Below are 18,224 nucleotides of genomic sequence, written 5' to 3'. Positions count from 1 at the left end.
AAATGAAAGAGAAAATGGATTGATAATTGGTTAGGATTTAAGATTTAAGTAACGGGTTTTGGGGGATAATGGCATAGTTATATAGATAGATTTGAGAGAAATACTTGTTTTAAAATATTTAGTTGTGTTAATTTAAAAATAAAATTTGTTAATGATTTGCTTTAATATGTGACCGGAGCAAAAGTTTCATTTTGGAAATATGTGTTTTATGTTTTTGTTTTAAAAATAAAAAAAAATTATATAAAAAATAATGAACTGGAACACTGGGCCTTAGCTAACAAAATGAAATTCAATGGTGAGAAAAGTAAGGTTCTATATTTAGGCATGAAAAAAACAAATGCACAGGTACAGAATAGGTGGAACCTGGCTCAATAATAGTAACTGTGAGGGAGATCTTGGAATCCTAGTAGACAATCACTTAAATATGTGTCAGCAGTGTGCTGCAGCTGCCAAAAAAGCCAAAACAGTCGTAGGCTGCATTAACCACACTTGGGATATTTCATCCAATTTTAATCACCACAATATAAAAAAGATGTTGAGACTCTAATTTATTTTCCAAAGCATCTAAAGGCAGGACAAGAAGCAATGGATGGAAACTAATCAAGGAGAGAACCAAACTAGAATTAAGGAGAAATGTCCTAACAGTGAGAACAATTAATCAGTGGAACACCTTACCTTCAGAAGTTGTGGGTGCTCCATCAGTGGAGGTTTTTAAGAAGAGACTGGACAACCATCTATCTGAAATATTATAGGGTTTCCTGCTTAAGCAGGAGGTTGGACTAGAAGACCTTCCAATTCTGTTATTCTATTATTCTGTTAATGTATTCATGTTTTTGTTTATGTTTTTATTATATGTATTATTTTATCTGAATTTCTCATATGTTGCTGTATTGTGAGAATGATAAATAATACAAAAATAAAACTTAAACATTATAATTTTCTGAACAACCATAAAACATATTTGATTCTATGTTATGAAATGAAATGTTACATTTGAATCAACATAAAAGACAATTTTATTATTATTTTTCTCTTATATGGGGAGAAGAGATATTTAAAGATTAGTATAAAACAATTATTACTATATTTGTAAAATAGTAATTATGTTGTTGTTTTTTTAATTTTTATTCTATAGACAAACATCAGTTCAGAGGAAGATAAAGATTTATGTACTATATCATGATAAAATAATAAATTTCAGAATTTGAAAAACCAATGTTATGCTTTAAATATGAATATATAAATGAATAAAATATAAGCACATAAATAAATCACTCTACTTTTGTGAACCCTGAGTGTGCGATAGAAGTTTGCATTTATTTCTGATCTGTGAATGGCAATGGAATTCAAGATAAGGCATTAATCATAATTAGAGAGACTATGACAGTTTGGAAGCAATAAATCCTTAACTACGAGAAATAATGCTCATCCATAATGAAATGCTTAATACATTAATTTTCTCATTAAAGTGAGCCTTATCTTAATAGGTTCAATGCAAAGTTGATAAAACTTTATATTTGTGTTCTCTATTTTTATCAATTTCCATTTAAGAGGTATATTATTCAGAAAATTAAATAAACCATTAAAACATATAATTGTATGTATATATTCTCATAACAAATTCCCTCGAGCAGTATTATCTTATAAGTTGTCAGTGTGCATATTAATTCATCATAGCAAGTAAGTCCTGTTCATTTATTTGCTGGTAGCTTTTGGAAAAACAGATTAAAAACAAGAGCTGCCCTTCTTTGAAAGTGCAACAGGCCAAGTATGATCTTCCTGCTGTTTTTCAGGACTTTAAAATTACTAATTACTGTTCTAAATCACTTAATATGTTTGTATGCATGACTATTTATGATTCTGCTAAGTAATTCATAAAACAATGATTTGTGCTTCCAACACTAATTGCTCTACATGTCATATGGCAGAAGGAAATGAGATAAAATAAAACTTAATTTTTTTCACTTTGGGATAATTCATACGGTTGTAACTTCATTTAATGATTTGCTCTGAAATTACATCGTGCTCTATTCTAACCTATTGTAGTTTACATAAATCTACTTTATCTAGCCTCCAAAAAGCTGGACAGCCATTACATAGGAGCTAAGAGATACAGTATTTGCTGCAATTTAGGGATTCTGCAAATTTTGCAAAGTAGATCAAACACTGATACAAAATTACTCTTTCACGTTCATTTGTGAGGTCTATTCATACCTGATTGTTGTTGGCTATGGTTACAATACATGTGTGAACTATCAAGACATCCAATAGCTACTGGTAGTAAAGGTTTGGAATAGCTATAACCCTTGCTTGTAGGAGCAAGGAACCAGAATGAGACTCAGAGAAGTCCCTTTATTGCTACTCGCCTATTTAGAAGAACTTACTCTCTTGAAAACAACCAGGTAAACATTTCAGGGATTGAACTGGGGGGGGGGGCGCAATTCACTATCACTTCCTCCTTTGCAGGGATTCCAACGTAGCTAGACTCTTAACTTCACTCCCCACCTCAGCTACAAATTCTACCACATATGGACATATAAAGGCCAGATGTCTTGGGGCCATGTACACTCAAAATATTTCATAGAAACACTATGAATGACTAGATTTTTGTCTCCATATTATAGAACTAAGATGTATTTGGGCTACTATATTTATTTGGAAATAATTCAAAATGGATCCAACTAAACTAAATCTATACTTTATTTTTTTTTAAAAAAATCATCACAGCTGGGTTTCTTTTAAAGGCATTACATAATTAATAGCAAATATCTAGCTATAAACTATTATATAATAAACTATATGCTGAAAAAGAAAACCTAAACTGATTAAATAAAAACTAAGAAAAAAGAGGGGAATCCAACAGCAACAACAAAAAAAGAAAGAAAGAAAGAAAGAAAAGAAAATAGAAGAAAGAAATTAACGAAATGGCAAACCATTCAAAATTCACAAGTATATCACCATTCTACTTTATCCTATTAATTTTATATTAATATAAATATTTACCGTACAATTTTTGAACAATTAATTGAATTAAACTATATGGAATCATGTTCAATCTAGTATCCCCTGTGATCTAAAGCTAGTTCAAAGACTGAAAATTGATACATTCGTTTTACCAATTACCACGAATGCATAATCATTTTTTTCCACAAATGTGTCTTCTTACTGTATCTCAATTTCTTTATAAATAGAGAGATACCAAATGGGAACTATTTTTTTAACGACACATTAATATATACGATTGTTAAGTTCCTCCTAAGAATCTGATTCACCATGGTAATGCCAGTGGCCACATTCATAGCATTTGCTCTAAAGTTTATTCATACACTTCCAGCATGATGGGTTAAACATTTTTGAAGGGAACAATTAACCCTTGGTTGCTGTTTTTAAGTTTTTAAGTTATATGAAACATATCTGACATTCCTTAAAATCTGAAGATATTGTTTGGACAATATAGGATATTCCATTTAAACTCTCTTTTTATGACCCAGTAATCCCTTAATTCAGGATGGATAGAGCTGAGCATTTACTGGCCAGATGCCCTTCCTGATGCCACATGGAGTTTGAAGCAGATATTTTTTTCTTTGCACCCTAGAAGAAGCTATGCCCCCACCTAGGATTGGATTCTCAACCTTTCCAAGTGGGAGGCATGAGTCTTCACCACTAGGTTCACCATCATGCCACTTAGTAGGATATTCTATTTGACTATGCCAAATTTCTTGAATATTATCCAAGCTTAGCTTAAATTACAATTGTAATGCATTGTTGATTAATTCTTGATGAATTCTTGAAGGCCTTCTCCCATACACTCACTGTCTTTGGAGTTTCAGAGACGTCAAGGTTCATCCATTTTAGGTAAATTATATTTTTTGTTGTGAAGGTTATAAAGTTATTAAAGTACTGTTACTTATTAGATGATTAATAGTAATATTCCCATTTCAGCTCATTTTTAAAGAAAAATATTACTGTCCATTTTTAAATTACTCAAAAGTGTCACTTTCTCAGGGCAGTAGAAATAAAATGTTAATTTTTGCCCAGCAAGACCTACATGTTCCCAGGATTGATTATCTATCTATCTATCTATCTATCTATCTATCTATCTATCTATCATCTATCTATCTATCTATCTATCTATCTATCTATCTATCTATCCATCCATCCAGACACACACACACACACACACACACACACACACTCACCCATCTTACCACAGGGTAACTCTTACTAGCATACTATAGAATAAAAGAGCCCATAACAGTAATCAAATAGAAGAGTGGTAGTGGAAGAAAAATTAAAGAGAGTAACTCCCATATTGTTGGATGGTTTCAAGAAAAGGTATGGCTAGCTCTAACTGGGAAATATCTTAATGCGAATTGCAGGTAAGGGAGGCATCTCCCATTTATGAATAGATAGAGTGAGCATATTTATCCAACAGGATGAAATAGCTACCAAGATGAAGGATATGAGGATGAAGATCTTAAGCAGGGGTTTGACAAGATAGTATGGGTATTAATGATAGACCTATCAACCTATCTCCTCCCTCCTACAATAACATTATCCTATATGTACAAGATATATAGTGGTTGCTGGCCAGAAAGGGATTAAAGTTTGCTGTCTGGAGAGAAGGAAAGAGAGGACATTTTTGGTAAAAGAAATATTAACTAAAGTTGGTGATTTGAAGAGGAAGCTTGTAAAAGGAAAAAGGGGAGTAGATTGAGATATGAGGGAAAGGGTTTAACTGAGATTTCTGGTCATGGATGGTGATTAAGTATTCTTGTTGCATTTTTTACTTTGCATGTGCCGGTCCAAAGATGTTCAAATCTTATTCAGTAAACATTCCAGTTATTGAAATTTTATACAAGACTGATTGTATATCAGTGAAATACAATGATTGATATCAATTTGATATCAAACCTGATTTTTTAAAAAATGTTTTCCAGTTTGATCCTGTAGGGTCCCTTCTCAGTCCAAAGCAAATTGTGGCAAACTGGAAAAATGCTTCTTTCTGATACCTATTGACTATCTTTGTCACTGGGCCATGGAAAGAATTATGAGTGCAAGTTCCAGAGACTGAGAAGTGTGGCACCCTATTATAGTATTTAATTCAGATACAGAATTGATGATTCATAAATAAATGCCAAAAATATCCATTATTATGTTCCAGGGAATATTAATGAAATACAATCTGTAAAGAAGTTAACATATTGTTAATGGTTTATGTTAACCACTGTATGTTTTAGGTGGTGAATATAAAACAACTTGTTGCTTTTGTAAAACATGCTCTTCTTGTTTAAAGATGCATAAATCAGACTAAGCTGTTTTTGGGGAACACTGATTGAAGCTTGTCTCTGGAGTTAAATGCATCATTATAAGATAAAATAAAGATAAGTATTCTACTCTGTTGTGAAAAGCTCTGGGAAACGAATGTCGGTAAGTGAAATATATTGTGATGGAGTTACAACACGAAGACATCACTTATAAAGTATCACAGGTATTTTCGATAAATTGAAAGTCATAACCATAAGATGTTAAGATAATAAATCTGGCTCATCCACATATTCTCCTGATACCAAGCAGATAGCCTCTTGAGATCATTTATCTCCAGTTCATTATCTTGTCTGCATTATCCAGCAGCTCTACTCATGCTCAATTACATTTCAATAGCTTTTATCTGCTGAAGTCTTCTCCAATTCTGACATAATCTTTTACTTGTTCTTTAATAAGAAATTGAGACAAATTTTAATTATTATCCAGATAACTGAACTGGTGTCAGTATTCATTGTTCTTTAGTTGTTGAATCCCCTGTGTTATTCTTAAATTCTAAATATTATCTGGAGGGTTTCAAAAGTTATCTTTAACTACTACTATTATGTTTATGTTTATATACATGTCTGTGTGCCTGTGTTTAATTTTTATCTAAGAAAGAAAAAGAAAATAATAGCTAGACAGCAAGAGTCTTAAATATTAGCTCTATTTAATAGGAATAAAGACTATAGGCAATGTTAATATTTTGTTTAAAGATAGCTAAGATAGCTATAGAAAAAAAATCAGCCACTCTCTTGTATCTCTCAGAACAGATTATTTCATACGTCATCATGAAATGTCAGCATCAATAAGTTATTATCTCTTTGTTAAAAACAAGGTAGATTTTTTCCTAAAACATTTTAGAACTAGCAAAGCTTGAATACTGCTGAATGTAAAACTGTACAAGTAGTTTTCTAAACACTGGGAATATTTTAGTATCACAGCATAAGTTAATCAAAGTAAAATATTTTACTTTATTTGATGTAAAATAATGATATATTCATATGCACATATATAGAGAATATATCACTTATGTCAAAATGCCAGTATATCAGAGATATACTGATAGGTTTGTTTTTCCTTCTGTAGGAATATTGATTTTAAAGTTAATTTTTAAAACAAAACATCTTGAAAATTAAGGCTTGATAGTCTGAAAAAATCTTATACAAAGTTCAATGACTCTTCTTCCAAAAACACAGTCTCCGTCATTTTATAAACATTTCTTTGCACAGGTGGAAAATCTCCCATCAGCAAAATGACATTGTATGAAGCTTTGATCATTGTCAAGCACTAGTATGGTAAAAATTGTTCAAAGACTAGCCTTTTCTCTTTAAGTAATGCCAACATTACTGAATTCATCATTAGACACTGGAATCTATATAGCTGGGCCACGGTTTATTTTAAGTAAGCTACAATGACATGGTTAACACTTTGTGCTGATTAATAACCCATTGTTTTAAATCATGATGGTCACACCACGCACTTAGCCAAAATCCAATCTTAGGACTTAATTTGATGTGTCAGCTGAGGAATTCTGAATTCCAGAGGAATTCCACAGTTCTCAAAGTTGCCAAGTTCGGAAAACATCGATCTATGTAATTGTCCAGATTGTGTGTGGTGAGGCTTATGTAGCTACAATAGCATCATCTGTGCATGAAAATAGGGAGAGGAAATTGCCTAGAGTAACTAGAATCCTCAGAAGGGAGCACTTGAAGCCACTGCTTTTTGTTGTAAGCCTCACTTGTTATATGACATAAAGAACCAAGTCCAGGAGTACAGCAGCTGTACAGGTAAAAATGCAATCATACAAAGAGTCATTGGCTTTATGAACAGTGGAGTCTTGACACTACTTGACATTCATTCTCAATTACCAGATTCAGCTTTTCCTCCTTCACTAAACAACAGTATGAGATGCCTCAAATAATACGAGTGGCAACTGTGTATTTAAGCAACATGCTCCACTTCTTGGAAGATCCCGGGTCTGCTCATAAAAATATCAAACGTTAGATTATGTTTGTCACCAGACACAGGCTATTTGAAATATAGCCTGTTTTTTCCCCTAGGGAGAGTTCTCATACTTACATTACAGTAATAAAGCCTCTTGTATAAAAATTCTTTTTTTAAAAAGAAAGAGGCTTGAGTCCCATGATTATTTATAATAGCAACTGTGTGAAATGTTAATTACTTTTTTCACAGTTCTTCCTTAGTTTCTTGTACAGTGACTACTCAGAGCACTAAATTAAGAATCTATAGTAAAGTGGTACTAAAGCCACGTAACTATTCATTTGTGTCCAATTATAAGAGACTGCCTGGACAAGTCCCTGCAGTTTTCTTGGCAAGTTTTTCAGAAATGTTTTGCTACTGTCTCCTTCCTAGGGCTGAAAGTAACTGGCCCAAAGTCACCCAGCTGGCTTTGTGCAGGACTAGGACACGCAATCTTCCTGTTTCTAGTCTGACGCTTTAACCACTACACTAAACTGGCTCTCAACTTGTATTGAGGGAAGTACAAAAATAGATATTAAAATAGTTTGAAAAATATCAGGATAGCCTACCTAATTTTTTCCTTTTTCACTAAATGAGTATGCAAAACATTTTTTCTTAGCAATACAGCGGATAACCTGATTACTTAGATAAAAGTCCCACAGCATTTTCTGAGATGTTATTGCTATTGTTCAGTTCCTTCTGACTTTTTGGAGGAGGAAGGGGGAAGGGAGGGGAGGAGGAGGAGGAACATCATTTCTACCAGGAGCTGTTTCTTAGAATTATTACACACTTAAAAGAGTGTCATCACTGAGAATGTCACATTGAATGGGCGATGGGCCTCTTTTTTTTTTAATTTATAATTTTATTAAAACACATATTTGACATTTAGACCACATACAACATATGAATATCTTATCATTTTTAAGCATTGTTTCATAGTGGTCTTCCATTTGTTATTTTATTCTTCTTCCCCTATATCTTAGTCTAAAACTCCTTCTTCTTCCCTCTTTTTCAATTGCCTTCAAAGGCCCCAAGCATCAGTATCTTTTGTCGAACCAAAAGGAAAGTCTACTTTGGTGGCTATCTTGTAAAATTACTAGTTAAATAGCATCACTTTTTTTTATGATGTACTTAAAAATGGTGAAATTCCTGGAAAAAGACATGGCAACTTGTAACAACAAAATCAACTAAAACCCTTGCTGTTTTCAATTATATAAGCAATATCAAGGTGTTTTTAAAAAATCTTTACTGGGAATCTGGGTATTTTAGTAAATAGATTCAAATTATCACCGCTTACCTTTTCAAAGAGAAATTTTAGTCATACATATTTGGCATAAACCTAATTTTGTTGATACAGGGTGTAATTATTAAACTGTATTGTAGGGTGGTTTTAGGTTTGCATATGATGTGTGAATGTGTGTGTGCACCCTAGAATCCCTTGCCATGCATTGGACCAATATTTAGTTCCTTAAAATTTAGAACACTAGTTCTAAAATGCCCAAATAAATTAAGTCAATCTTTTGGGGGAATTGTCAAGGAGAAGGAAGAAGGAAGGAAGGAAGGAAGGAAGGAAGGAAGGAAGGAAGGAAGGAAGGAAGGAAGGATGGATGGAAGGAAAGAAAGAAAGAAAGAAAGAACTTTAAACATGTTTTTTACATTACCCGAAGCATCACAGTAAATATTACCACTTCAGAAATTAAAATCAGTATGTACTTTTCTTCTAACTTTCTGTGGCAAGTTTTTTTTTTTATTAAACATGCAATAAGTAGTTAATTGCTAGATTACAATTCAATATGTAACTGTGGTCTTGCATTACTAAGAATTATATTAGTAATTATACACTTCACTTGAATATATTATCCATTGTTGGTTCAGGACTTTAACAATATAATGGAAAATCTGACTGATATTGATTAGTCTTCTGTTTTGCTACTGGTGATGCAAATGAAAATTATTTTTGCTCTTCATTGTAAAAGCAGTTACAAAAATTACAAAGGACAGGGTTGTGTGTGGGTTTTTTTAAAATGACTACATACGGTAAGTAATTCAGTTTCCATGCTGCCATCTTCTGGTCATGTAATGAACTAAGTGCATTTTATAAAGCCATGAAAAACAAGAAACATTTTTTACCCAAAGCATTTACTTACTGAAAGTAAGTTATATTTTGAAGCTACACAATCCAATCAGGCGCAACAGCTTCATTTGATAAAGTAACTGAAAGACATAGTGTGATAGCATTAGAATTTTTAAATTACTATAGTCCTGATACTATAATTATAGTTGCACAATGATCACATTATTTGAATAAATGAAATAGTCTTCAAAAGTATTATCTTCCATTTCTCTAAACAATTATTTTTCTAAAATCTCTCCAACTGAGTTACATACTCATATTTACTGATGCACTAATACTGTAGGTAAGATTTTACGTTGTGGTTATGCTATCTTTATATTTTTTACATTGGTGTTTATGAGCCTGTATGTGTTTGTGTGTGAATAAGTAACTATGGTCTTCTTCATCATTGTGCTGGATGGGATTGCACTGCCCCAGGCAGACTGTGTGTGTAATCTGGAGGTCTTTCTGGACTCATAACTTCTGGCTGAAAAGCAGATGGCAATCATGGGGGAATTTTTGAACAGTTTCTCATTGTGTGCCAGATGCACCTGTTCCTGGATTGGGGGGTTCTGCTCACAATTGTTCATACCCCAATCCCCTCCTAATTGGATTCTGTAATGCATTTTATATGATGTGTCCTCTGAAGAATATCCAGAAGGTTCAGCTGGTTCAGAATGCAGTGGCATGCATGGGCAATTATGTATACTTCTGAAACAGTATGTTACACTTCTTGTCCATGAGCTACATTGGTTGCCAGTTTGCTTCTGGTCCAATGCAAGATGTTGCTTTTAATTTTTAAAGCCATTCATGGCATGGGGCTCGTCTGAGGGACCATCTCTTCCAGATTATATCTTCCTGACCCATTAGATCTGGCAGAGGAGGTGTGCTGCCTATCCTGTTGTCTAGGGAACTACATTGGGCAGGTTCCAGGAGGCAGGTCTTCTTTGCTGTAGCACCTATTTATGAAATATTCTTCCCCTGAAGTGAGGTTAACACCCTCCCTGTAAATGTTGCAGAGGTTCCTCAAGACTTGGCTATGTCATCAGGTTTAGGAGTCACAGGGGATCAGTGGCACCATTATTGCACTTAACATTCACTCTTTCTTGTGTTTTGTTTTTTATATTTTATATTATTAATGATATAGCACTTAGAACTGCTATAGCTAAAACACCATATCTGGCTTTTAAAAAGTCTCACAGTTGCACAAGAGATATAAATGTAGTTAAATATCTACTTGGTTCCCATTTAAGGTCTAAATATGTGAAATTAACCAAATTCATTCTATTGTCCATTATCAAGTAATATAGTCTTAATCATTTAGCAGACTTGTTTGTATTTTAAAAACAATAACTGATCAAGAGAGAGAACACTTTTTTTTAGTATTATTGAATGCCAGGAACATTGGAATTAATCTAAAACTAAAAAGGAATAAGCTCTACTTGGAAAAATTTGGCACTTACTGAAGTGAAGTGAAATTCAATTCACTTCAAGTGAAATTTCAAGAACTGAAATTATGCTATGTCTTCTTTAAAAATTATATTAGTGGATTAAATAACTGATAGTTGCTCCACATCAGGCCTTAGTTGAATTTGGTGTTAAATTTCAGTTTACTGCTTAGATAAATTAGTTCATTAAACAAATATTAAAAAAAACCTGAGCAAGGCTAATATAAGCTTGGTTTGGAGACAGCAGTTTTAGAAGTAAAATCTATGAACAAGGACAGATAAATTCCAAAGTATGCTTCATGAAGGAAGATTTGTTTTTCTCTTACTTATTTTCCATAGAAGAAATGATGCTAAGGCAAGATGTGTCATGGCCCAGGACTCATTGCCATACTCTGAATAAGCTCTTCCAGCCAAACCAGTGGAATGCTCAAGGCACACCCAGCCAGGAGTCACCTGAGGCTGATCAAACACAAGCATCATCAGAACAGTTGGAACAGTCAGAGGATTGTAAGCCCTTGGACTTGGCAAGGAAAACAGAGAGGAGAACAAAGATGCTCAGTGAGATTCCTTTCCAAGAAAGGAAGCAACAATCTTAATTATAGATTGCTGGCTGCAGCCTGATTTAAAAGGCAGGCCTAGTGCATGTTTCTCTGTTGGAAACAACTCTCTGATTTTCTGTTCTGATGTATTGTTCTTATGTATTCTGCTCATGTTAAAAAAAAACAAAACCTTAACCTTTGGATGCTGATGAATCTTGGACTGGATTTTGCATTTTTTTTCCTGTATGATCCTGCTGAAAGTGAAACTAAACAGGTAAGCTTTCTTTCCAAGAGACACAGAGGAAACTTATATTTCTTTCCTCATTTGCCAACTATTCAGCTTTGGACAAAATATTATATTACAGCTTTTTGCACCTAATAACTATGAATTTAAAATCTGAAACAGGATAAGATAGATGTTTGGGATGGGCTTCAGAGTCTGAATGGCTGTGTATTTTTGAGACAGTTAGTGGCTAAGATGGAGATTGTAGAAGGAATAGAATTTCTTGAACTTCTAGAATTTTTAGAACTTCTAGAATTTATTGGCAAGTATTTAAAACAAACATTAAATTTCAGCAAAAAATAAAATCCAAATAAACCCAAAAGAAAAGGAGTTAGGGAAAATTAAAGAAATTTTCAGGATTACAAGGGGAAAGGAAAAGGAAGAAAGGGGAGAAATAACTTCCAACTTTCTATGGTACAGCTGCTATGGATATAAAATACATTAATCTCTTTCTCTAAATTCAATATTAAATAGTTTTCTATAATCATAAGCAGTTCTAATTGTCAAATCCTAAAATTTTCATTTCTTTAAGTTTCTAGAAAGCAGTTGAACAGTGATTTCCAAGTAGCAATAAAGTTAGCCAAAATCTTTTCTTTAATCAGAGTAGTCATCTGATTAAGCCATCTCAATCAATTCCATTAGCTTTCCCATCCATTCTTCCATTGTCGGTATTTGTAAGTCCTTCCATCTCTGTGAGGAACTGTTGGCAACTATTAAGAACTTTGGCGGTGGGGTAGGGTGGGGTGGAGCCTCTGGATTGGTTGACAAAGAATGGCCCTCAGGAAAGTTATCTGTCTGTGGCAAATTTAAAATATTTATCACTCATTATCTCCCAGGTTACAGAACTTGCATATCTGTGTCAAGGTCATCTTCCTTACTTCCTATATTGAGGGATAATTTCAGAGAGTCTCAAACCATCAGAAACAACCAACAAAATCTCCTGATTCTGTGCCTGGGACTGGGTAGAAAAATAAATTCTCAAAAGGCAGGGGATTGGAACTATTCATGCCTTGGAAGGAAAACTTTTGTTCTCCAGTAAACACAGCAACCAAAAAAGCATGTCTTCTGATTATTATCATGTGATATTATTTGAGTGATGGGACCTGGTATATATATATCTCCTTTGAATTAGATTAGTAGAAGTAATTGGAGGCAGGTGGTCTTGCAAATAGTATGGCTCTATTTCAAGAAGGGCTTTATAGGTTACAGTCAGCAATTTTTAATTGTACCCAGATAGCATTCATAAGTGGCTTACAGACAATTTCCTAATATACTGAGTTATAAGAAAGGGGAATAGGTAAAGCATAATCAGATTCACAAGAGTCTGTTATTATAGCCAATCTCAATAAAAGTGGTTTTAGTATCCTGTGGAATTGTTTTCTTGGTCTGGTGTGCCTACTGGAGCTGATACCTTGGTAATTTTAATTATATTTTAATTTATCTTGGTTATTTTGTATGCCTTCCTGAGTCACACATTAAATGGACAGTGTGAATGCACAGCATTATACATTGGTGTATTTTATTTATTAAATTTATTTGCCATCCATCTCATTTCAAACAACTCTAGGTGGCTTATAGCATAATAAATATTAAAATAAATATATTTTATAAATAATAAATACATAACATATACATTTCATCTCTCCTACCAATGACAACTGCCGTCTCTATTTTATATGGAAATAATCTCCATTTTCTGCATACTGTTCTCATTTTAAGAAAGCTTATAATAATGCTAAAATCAGTTATCTGGCTAATTGTTTTAAGACAAGGTGAGTTGCTTTACTGTGTTGGTTTTAATTGCAAGGATTCATCATTTCACGGAAAAGAAACTGCCCATCTGCTCCACTACTGTGTGAAACCTTGTTTAGAGAAATAAATTAATGTAAAAGCACACATAGAACCCATTATAGCTCTATGTAATTATCCTCAAATTGCTCCTCCCAAGGTAGTTCTAGTGTCCTCCAGAGTAATGCAATCATAATGTAGTGATCAAAGCCACAAATTCCACATGATCAGATAGTTTTACTTGAAATACTATATCTATATTCATTCTGGAGAAATAATCAATGCTGTCTTGATGTTAATTTGAAGAATGCCCAATGCAAACTAAGTCAATAAGACTTCTTCATCTGACTCTGCAATTTCCCTGTTTCCATGATAGCAGTAGAAAGGAAGAATAGGGTCCGTGTGGGTGTGCTTGTGTGCTGTGTGTTTTTGTTAAGCAGGGAAAGCAAGATGTTACTTCTAATAAAACATATATCTAGTATTCAGTATAAATCTCACTCTCTTTCTCTCTCTGTGTGTGTGTACATACCCACACACCAATATAAATATATTTGCCTCTCTTACCACAAGAAACTGGGGTGGCTTACAATCATTAATTTTAATATTAATGATATTAATAACCCACCTTTATTCATGTGTAAACCTTTAATTATTAGTTATTTTTATCCCAATTTCCTATGCACAATTCTATAGAAGATTGCAGTTTTCAAAATTCTGAAGAAATGAGAGGAGCAGTTCATGAAGTTTCTCTTTTTTCACAAGCATACATTTACAAACATATAAAACTGGGCCCAGGTTTTATATTCTATGTATATAACTTAATTACAATCCTAAAAATTATCTACAATCACAGGCTTTACACTACTGAAGTTAATAGAATGTGTATAGTGGCTCTGGAACTTGAACTACTTATGCATTGGCTTTGGAATTTAAGCTGCTTACTACAAATAGAAATCAATCTCCTCATCTTATTAGACCATCTTAAAATGGATTTATTATTAGAACTTACAATTCTTAGCTACATTTTAAAATCAATATCCAATATATCATTGATTTCTTAAAAGTATGGATATAGTACAGTATTTAGAATTAAAGTTGTCCTAATTAAGTTATTTTTTAAAGAGACCCTTTTTATGGACAACATAAAAACTTCACTAAAATAATATTCTGAAATTTTAAAAAATGTACTAGTCACAGACCTTCAAGAACAACATGGAATCTCTAAAATATTCTGTAGAAAGCTGTTTACCCTGACAAGTACCTGTACAGCTTTCTATGCTTAAGCATCCAGAACTAAACTAAAAGGAAAATATAACAACTCTTCCAACTCAGAGTGAATACTGTATGCCCATGGGAAGTTCAAACAACCAAGTCTCTAGCCTCTACTGTTCTACTTTTTTTATAGGACTCCATTTCTCATATGATCCCATTTGTTTTGCACCAGAATCTATTAGAAAAACTTGTATTGATGTTCTCACTTGTACCTTCACATTTAAAAAAAATCAACATACTTATTTTTAAGTATGTACTTAATTTCTTACTTAAGTATGTACTTAATTAAACTTAAATCCAGTAAAGTACTTAATTTCTCTGTATAATCTGATCTTTGTCAAACTGTATTTATATGTTTATACCCCATTATCAGAATTGCATATTTAAAAGTGGCACACATGGAAAGATTGAAACAATGTATGATAAAATTCTAAAGTGCAATTCTACACACACACTTCTATTTAGAAGTAATGTTAACCAACTTGTAGAACAAAATGACAAAATAGAACCAAAGCAGATCAAACAAAATGGAAGTTCAACAATCACCCTATTCACAAGGCCTGGGAGAACAACCAGGTTTCTGATATTTACCTGATTAACATAAAGATGAATGTGAAACACATCTTGGGGGGAAAGAGATTGCCCAGAGGCAGAAACTGCAACAAAATATGCACATTTCTAGGATCCCTTAAACTGACATTCTTTAATTACTGGGACCTGGAGATTACCAAGCCTGCTGGACTATACTAGATGGGCAGAGACAACTGAAGATAAGTAGGACCTTAGATAGCCAGGCTCCACACCATGAAGGGTATTAAGAGGAATAACCAGCACCCTAAAATGCACCAGGAAGCCAACTATAACCAGTGCAGTTCACAAAATAGCATGATCATAATACAGAATAGAATAGAATTCTTTATTGGCCAAGTGTGATTGGACACACAAGGAATTTGTCTTGGTGCATATCCTTCATCACTACCCACTGTACCTCATTCTTGACCAGCTTTACCCTCTGGATGGTCTTCTAGGGCAACGTCACATAAAGTGCATTACAGTAATCCAATTGTGAGGTGAAAGGGTATGACTGCCTGCCTGAAGGGCCTCCTGATCTAGGAAAGATCAGGGCCTCCTGATCTGGTGCAGTAAATGTACCTGTTTCAAAGGACAAAAGCTTCCATCTGCTTTTGGAATAGGAATAGAGTCCAAGAAGATCTCCAGCACGTAAATTTCAAATGGGGAAACATAATACTATTAAAAATCTACATCTGGATCTGAGAGGCCCAAATAAATTTAGCTTTGTCAAGATTGTGGATTGTGTGTGAAGTTCAATAAAGAATAAAAAAACAGATCAAAAGTTAAATAGAATCAATTAAAGAGTTCATAACTGATATCGGCTATAACAAACACTCACTTGCATAAGAAAATGGGTTCATTTAATGGGCTAGATTTTTACAGCTTTATGGAAGGCTAATTTGGCATCCTACTTAGCAGAATTGGAAGTCTATTCTGCAGTTTCTTGCTTAGCTTGTCCAGAAAAGTCAGACAATTTCAGCAACTACTTTACTTCCAATAAATAAGAGGTAAAATTTATTTGAGGTTTCTAGATCCAGATGTTGGCAACTGACTCTATTGCCATGTTACTGACTCCTGAACTTATTTCAGTATCAAAACTATGTAACCCAGCATCAGACCTAAGCAGCCACCAGATTAATCATTTAAGGCAAAAAATGAACTCATATTCCAGCAAATGGTTCTCCCTCACATAAAAGCCCAACAGCATCCAGATAATAAAAGATCATCCCCCACCAAAGCAAAACACGCTGCCAAACCCCAGTCCAGAAACCACAAGCCTTTATCTGCCAGTTACAGATGCAAATAGCATAAGGGCAGGTCAGAAGCAATCATAATAATGGCGGTTGTGCTGCCTTTCTAAGACTTGGGTGACAAAATGGTTGCCAACTTCTCATGGAAACTTGATCATGTTGTAGGAAGCAAGCTTGTAGTGGAATGAAGTCAAGGTAGTCCTTGACTTATAACAGATCATATAGTGACAATTCAAAGTTACAGCGGTATTGAAAAAGTGACTTATGACCATTTTTCACAGTTATGATCATTGTAGCATCCCCATGGTCATATGATCAAAAATTGGATGCTTGGCAACTGACTCATACCGTATTTATGATGGTTGCAGTGTCCCGAGGTCATATGATCACCTTTTGCAACCTTCTGACAAGGCAAAGTGAATGGAGAAGCCAGATACGTTACTAACAAGTGCAGTGATTCACTTAACAAGTGGCAAGAAAGATCATAAAATGGGGCAAACTTCACTTAACAACTTTTCACTTAACAACAGAAATTTTGGGCTCAATTATAGTCGTAAACTGAGGACTACCTGTAATCTGGAGTTGCAGAAGGGAGAGGCTTTTCAGAGGGCAAAGAGATGGCAGAGCTTGGAATGTATGCATGAAGAGAGCAAGTTTGTATCATCCCTATTAATTTGTGAAATAAAGGTGGTCCTCATCTTATAACTATTAGTTTAGTGGTCATATGAAGTTACTGAAAGAAATGAGTTATGACCGTTTTTTACATTTATGACCGTTGCAGCATCCCCATAGCCATGTGATCAAAATTCAGCCACTTGGCAACTGACTCATATTTATGATGGTTGCAGTGTCCCGGGATCATGTTGATCACTTTTGTGACTTTTTGACAAGCAAAGTCAATGAGGGAGTCAGATTCACTTTACAACAACCTTGTTATTAATTTTACAACTACAGTGATTCACTTAACAACTCACTTATGACAAGAAAGGTCATAAAAATGGGGCAAAACTCACTGAACTACCTTGCTTAGTAAAAGAAATTTTGGGATCAATTGTGGTCATAAATCAAGGACTACAACTATACCTATAATTATTGCAGGTAATTGCTGTAGTCTAGCAAGATTGTAGGTGAACAACAATAAAGAAACTGTTCAGAAGTAGATCCGTGTGTTGTTCATGGTTCTTTAGGCCTGACAAAGCCAGAAACCCAGTGTTTCTGGACCTCTGCTGTTGTCAGGAATGCAAGAGGTCTCTGGCTTGTGAACACTGGAGAGATATGCCAGTGCCTCCCAACATTGGAGAGATGTGCCACTTCCCAAATTCATTTTTGTTCCCCACAATAGGTTGCTGAGCTCAAAATAATGGATAATAAACAATACTAATTTGCTCACTTTGTAGCTATGGTTGAAATTATATGGACTTATGGGGAAAATACCACTTTAAAACTAGTACAACTAATGATTAAAGCAGTGGTGAAATCCAATTTTTACTACCGGTTCTGTGGGCGTGGTTTGGCAGACATGGTGTGGCTTGGTGGGCATGGCTTGGTGAGCGTGACAGGGGAAGGATACTGCAAAATCTCCATTCCCACCCCACTCCAAGGGAAGGATACTGCAAAATCTCCATTCCCACCCCACTCTAGGGGAAGGATACTGCAAAATCCCCATTCTCA

The sequence above is a fragment of the Pantherophis guttatus genome, chromosome 2 (genome assembly GCF_059756535.1).
Source record: "Pantherophis guttatus breed Tessera chromosome 2, ASM5975653v1, whole genome shotgun sequence".
Lineage (NCBI taxonomy): Eukaryota > Metazoa > Chordata > Lepidosauria > Squamata > Colubridae > Pantherophis > Pantherophis guttatus.
This window is presented reverse-complemented; position numbering follows the sequence as displayed.